The sequence below is a fragment of the Gavialis gangeticus genome, unplaced genomic scaffold (genome assembly GCF_001723915.1).
Source record: "Gavialis gangeticus isolate Ggan-Ray unplaced genomic scaffold, GavGan_comp1, whole genome shotgun sequence".
In the NCBI taxonomy this organism is placed as follows: Eukaryota; Metazoa; Chordata; order Crocodylia; family Gavialidae; genus Gavialis; species Gavialis gangeticus.
In genome coordinates this window covers 11,470,454-11,476,468 of record NW_017729014.1, presented here as the reverse complement: position 1 = coordinate 11,476,468, position 6,015 = coordinate 11,470,454, and the positions used below count along the sequence as shown (strand labels likewise).

General features: G+C 41.4%; 1 long non-coding RNA gene across 1 annotated transcript; it reads left to right on the top strand.

Moving 5' to 3' along the window:
• Positions 1-6: 6 nt before the first annotated feature.
• LOC109293685 lies at positions 7-3,181 on the top strand. The gene is made up of 2 exons (XR_002096359.1): positions 7-531; positions 2,214-3,181. It is a non-coding gene; the product is annotated as an uncharacterized LOC109293685 (long non-coding RNA).
• The last annotated feature ends 2,834 nt before the right edge of the window (positions 3,182-6,015 follow it).

Genomic DNA, 6,015 nt, shown 5'->3' with positions numbered 1-6,015 from the left:
GCTTCGCACAGGCCTAGTGGGTAGCCCTCCCACCATCAAACCCATCCACAAAATTCACCCCTATGAATCATTTGCAGCTAAATCACCCTGCTTGGTATGCAAGGCTTTCTGGTCATTATAGGAATAATGGTGAGGAAATGATGCAGTTTTTTTTAGCAAACAGAATGCATATGCAGCTTAAATTGACAACAAATACGCTCTTAATGTCAGCAAAACCCAGAGGCTCTAATTAAGGGTTAAATCCAAACAGAGTGCCTACTTTGGGGAGTTAATTGCTCCCTGGTTTGTGCGTCATTACTTGATCTTGGAGAAGGGGGCTGCTGGAATATAAAAAATTAAGCCGGCATTTGCATCCCTACCATAAAAAGATAACTTGCAAGAGGAAAGTAGCTTGTGGCAGAGCTGTATCAGACAGTATTTCACATGCATCCTCCTTTCTGCCTGTTTCTTCTCCTCCTGATCTCTGTATCCAGGACAATGGGGGCTGCTGTGCTTCCATCACAGGAAAAACTTCTATGGAAAGATCACAAGGTAAGTAGAAAACATACAAAACTGCTATGCCTATAATGCTTGTTTACTCTCTTCTTCTATGTGCCCATGTGAAGGACAGTTCTTCCCCAGTATGGGTTAGAGACATGGAAGGAACTTGGTGAGACTAGTTAACAAGAGCACTCCAGGCATTGGTGTGTTGCAGTTTTTCTCCCTTCCGAGCCCCTGATGTCCTTCTCTTTTTTAGCCCGTTACTTTCTTCAGTGGGATTTAGTCCTTCCTCTCAGAGAACAACCTAAAAGGTGGGTACTCAGGACGTGTAGTAGAGATTATATCTTTTATTAGACCAAGAAGATTTTTGCCAAAATATTTCTTTAATTGCAAGCTTTTGGGCACAAACACCCTTCATCAGGCATTGAAGAAAATACTGTAAAAGTAATTAAATGGTGGGTTGCGTTCCTTCCAAGAATAAAGGATATCATTCATGTGTCATTTAGATAAGACCGTAAGTGTTGGAGTTCTCTCTACTCTTCTCCAACTCTGAAGTGCTGGGTAAATTTAACAAGCAAGAGGGGTTTCAATGTCCCTGGCCAGAACCTCCCTTTCCCCAAACACGTGCACACCTATTGTGTCAGTGGGCTGCTGGCTTTCCACCCCAGAAGTAACTGTAACTCGGTGGAGAGATGCAGTTTGTAGAAATAATCTAGGATCATTTGCTATGAAAGGCTGCTACACTGTTGTAAAATCTGTTGGCTCTAGTCAGGGAACTCTGGCTCTGAAATGGAAATTCCAATAACGTAATGACCTAATCGCTTAGCTGCCTTGACTTAGAGAGATAATTGAATGCTATTACTGGTTGAAAAAACTCTAATTAAGTTAGCCATTTTAAGAGTTTTTCAGCCTTTCGTATTTGATTTACTGTAATCTTGAAAAAGATCCAAGAATCAGTACATAAACTGGACCATTAAAAAAGGATTTTTCACTGAAATTATGGGATGAGATACAGCATTGCAGTCTGGTAGTTCGTTACGCAATAGCCCTTGTCATTTTCAATGAGGCTTTTGAAGGATGCTGAATATAGAAGAATTTTTTTTAAAGGGACATGCTATATGTAATGCGAAAGCAGGCTGTTGTTGCAAGTTACTCTTAAGTTTGCTATCAAAAAGAGCACAGAAAAAATGCATATGACAGCACTTTGTGTATGGTAAATTTGCATTTATTTTGTGTTAGTCGTTTGTTTTCCTGGGTCTGCCACACAATAATAAGGGTAAGAAAAACATTTTAAAACATGTGAACATGAGTGTAAAACCAGAGAAATTGGCAAGGGAAGCACCTCTTAGCAAGTCTTAAAATTGACTCGATTTCCAGTTGACATAATTTGGTCAAGTGCGAGTATGTGGCCCTGAGAACAAATTTATGAGTCTACAGGCACTTGAGCTAAGATAACTGCTCAGCAGAAGCCCATTTCAAATGCTAAACACAAATGCTTTGCGAGCATTAGTTAATGCTCTTCATGTCCCACTCCTGTAAAATCAAGGTTTTACAAGCTGCCAGTTTGCCCCAGTAGATCACTGGAAATAGCTTCCACATGCATAGAGCCAAAGTCTATCTGACCTTCCTTTCTATATGAGGCTGCTTAATCCAGTCATGCAAGGTTTCCTGTTGTTCATTTACACCAGAGCTGTTCCTCCATGGAGTTAAATAACTTTTGCTTCTTTTCCAAGCTCCCACAGGACCAAACAGATGCACAGAGAAGCTCCCTGCCCACATTCCTGTCTGCGCTGTCTGACTGGATGTCCCAGGTGAATGAAGCGCCCCTGGCTGAGGCAGCAGTAGAGCTAGCCAAGCGGCAAGAGAGGGATGCCCTTCATCCGTCCCCAGCCAGGGAAAAGTCTCCCTGCAGGAATTTCTTTTGGAAGACTTTCTCCTCTTGCTAGCAGAATAGCTCAGTGAAGCTGTACTGTAGAATGGCTTTAGCACCACCCACCTCACTCCAGATGAATGTTATCAGTGCCTGCTCTCATCTGTGAACAAATACTCTCTCTCTGTAATAAGTGATTAGACACTTTTCCTCTCTAATTCTCTAACCAACCTGAACAGTATGCGAATCAGAATTCATTGTGATTGAAACAGATTAAGCCTGATCCAATTGAAATGTAATTCAGATAGTATCAAAACAGCACATTTCAATGATAAAGCAGAATATTATCTGCCTCATCCTGTTGTTTTCATTCACCCCAAATCCTCATTGCCTAATAAAAGGATGGACAGCAGGATCAGGTTTAACAAATATCTATGTCATTATCTGTAGTAGAGATGCAAGGATTGTCGTTTCAATGCCTGCTTTTTAGGTTTCTTATAGCCCCAGCTGGTACAGCCCTATTTGCACAGAGTCTTTCCTCTGGAAAAGATCTTTTTCATCATTTATTTGAAAGCTTTACCAGGAGACTTTAGTTTGTGCATAATTTTTTCTAGTCTCTACACATTTTTCCTCTCATGCTGGTATAAATTTCTAGGGGGGTGTCACTTCTTTTTAATGTTAGCCTGTGCATAGAAGACACGGCTTTGATTACTGTTAAATAACATCACAACAGGCAAATTTAAGCAAGACTTAAATGGAGGGTGGGTATTTTTTGTTTTTAAAGGCTAACTGGAAAAAAACTGAAAATAAATAGCAGGTTTTAAAAGTTTCTGTATCGTTGCTGGGTTTTTTTTATTGGATGGAGTGTTTTGTCCCATATTAAAAACGAGACATCTTTGTAGGAAGCAGTCGTGTTAAAATATATCTATAGTCGATATACTAAGTTTCACAAAGAGAGGAAACCAATAAAAGTTCTCTCTTCTCCCATTTTTCTTTAAAGCTAGAAAGGAAGGAAGCTGTATAGTGTCAACACTGCAGCCCTTGCTAGAAGGAGATAGCTGTGGCATCTGTGGCTTTCCATTAGCAAAACTGGCCTCGTACTTTGTGAATGACAATTTGCATATATCCCACCTAACTGCACAGTATGCGGTGTACATAAGAAAAACACATTAGAGTTGCATGAAAAGCCATAATAAGTGCCTCTTATTTTTGTTTATACATCTGACGGGGGTAGGGCTTTCATTTCTAGGATGAACTTTGTGGCTGCACTGAGATAAGCGCGGATGTTTGGTTCCCCAGGGAAAGCCTGTGTCACACATGCTTTGTTGTGTGGCAAGTTACCCTGGGGGCGGTAGGGGAGGCTGGGGCCAGCACTGCGAGCCCCATTCATTGGTGTACTGGCCCCAGCAGCCTTACCTGGGGGCCTCCTGGGGCCACAGCAGTGACACTCCTGTTGAATGGAGCCTGGCTGATAGCTACAGCATGGGTCCAGGCAGCCAGACTCTGCTTTTCATCGGCGCTCACTGCCTGTATGTGCACTGCTCCATTCCCCCCACCCCCAGGTTTTTTTGACTCCTGGATATCCAGGGGTCAAAAAACCCCAACAAAGCAGTGCATGCACAGGCAGTGTGCCCAACACCTGACTGCACAGTATGCGGTGCTGCATTCCGCACTGCTGCACTCATCTGGATGTGCTCTGCATGTCAAATTTCAGGTAGTATAAGCCTTTGAAAATAAGGGTTTGTAATGAAAAACTTAGCGACCCTGCAGCTGCTCTATGCAAACAGTGTGAAACCAAGCTTGCTGAAAATCACAGCTCTCACCAAGGCTAGATTTGTATTCAATTACTGAATTTGTGTAATTATCTTTGTAGAACTGAATAAGACATGGATGTGCCTGAATAGCATTTCTGATGTATATCTGCTATTCAGCATAGCTACTAGGACAGCATATAATAGACTAAATACTATCCCTACAGTGGCAGGAAAACTATCATCTTGCTACTGCTTAAACTGTCAGAAGAAAAGTGTTGCGAGAGATTACTACTTTCCCTAATTTGTCTCATTTCAAAAGAGAAAGGCAGTTTAAAGCAAAGGCCAATGTTGCTTTTCCCCCTTAAACAACAGAACACTAGTAGGCATTTGGCAGTTAAGTCCTGGAGTTTCCTATTAAGGGAAGTGTCACACCCCACTACCATTAGCTCCTGGTTGCTCTAACTAAGATTCAGGAAGGTTTTGTATGAAATTAAAGAGTTAATCGTAGTTTCTTATAATTGTTAAAGCAGCAGATTTTTGCCTACCTTATATAATGGCACTAGAACTGACTGGGGTCATGTTCATTGCAACTACACTTGTATTGTGCTTATGGCACATTCATTAAAGCTAGATTGCAATTTCTATACACAAGGGGCACATTTGAGCATTTGGCTTTTTCTATACTTTTAGCAACTAGTGTACTGCACTGCTTAACTTAAGTGTTAGATTAATGGGTTATGCACAGAGCTGGAAATGCTGTATATTATACCTATTAAAACCAGACTCTGCTCCTCTTTTTTTTTTAATGCTTCAGAATTGTTACCTTTGTCTCTCCCAGGACTCAACTGTGTTTTCGTGCAAAGTTACTAATGTTGCTGGCAAAAGCTAAGCGATGCCCTTGAGGAAGTTATTTGTGACCCCGTCTTCAATTAGAAACACCCATAGGTGAGAGACAGTGAAAGTTCCCCTACCACACCCCGGTGCCTCGGAGAAGCGAGGGTACATATATGAATTAGAAAATTATATTCTTGACGAACAAGTCACATAACGTGTACATGTATATATTCACCAAAAGTTAGCTTAGTAGTAGGGTACAAAGGTTTTAATGCCTTTAAAAATATTTTAATCATTAAAATAGTCAATCAATATGAACAAGGTCCTGATGCTGTATCAAAGATAAAGACAGAAATACAGACAGCCCCACTATTAATTTTGTGCGAGAGGACTTCTAACCAAGCTTTTTATCCTCAAAACATTTCACAAATAATGGTTCTCGCACCACTCTCCTGACCAGAAGTGCAAACAGTGTTATAGAGGCTAAAAGTCGTTTGATTAAACTCTTGCTCAATGAGCCAAAATTGTAATGTGAAATCTGAAGTCAAGTGCCAGGAGCCCAGGTTGGGAGTTAGCAACTGCTCTTTTGGCATTGACTGGGAAGTGTGGTAACCTTACTAGGTTCCCCCCAGGAATGGGCACTGAATAGCGCTCTGCTTATTGCTGCACTTTACATTATAACTCTAAACTGAACAAGTAGGTATGGTCTGCCCTCCTACATGGCATCAGCACTTGGTAGAGAAATGAATGCTTACATAATGATCCTCAGTGCCTTCTAATCATTAACTCAGCCTCACAATAGCCCTGTGAGGTACATAATTCTCTTTTAAGATGAGAGGAAAGACAAGGTAAGGGACTTCCTTGTAGCCACCAAGTTGAGCCATGGTTAGCAATCGGGAGCTCCAGATTCCCAGTCCTGCATCCTTCTCTCCACTGCCTTTAGCAAGACAATGATTGTGTGCACAGAAGTTACTTGAAGTTCTGATTCTTAACCTCCCCTCTTCCCCTTCTGTAATGCCTTTGGTTATACAACATCCTGGAGTCTCATGCCACAGGAATTAACTGTCAAGGCAAGCC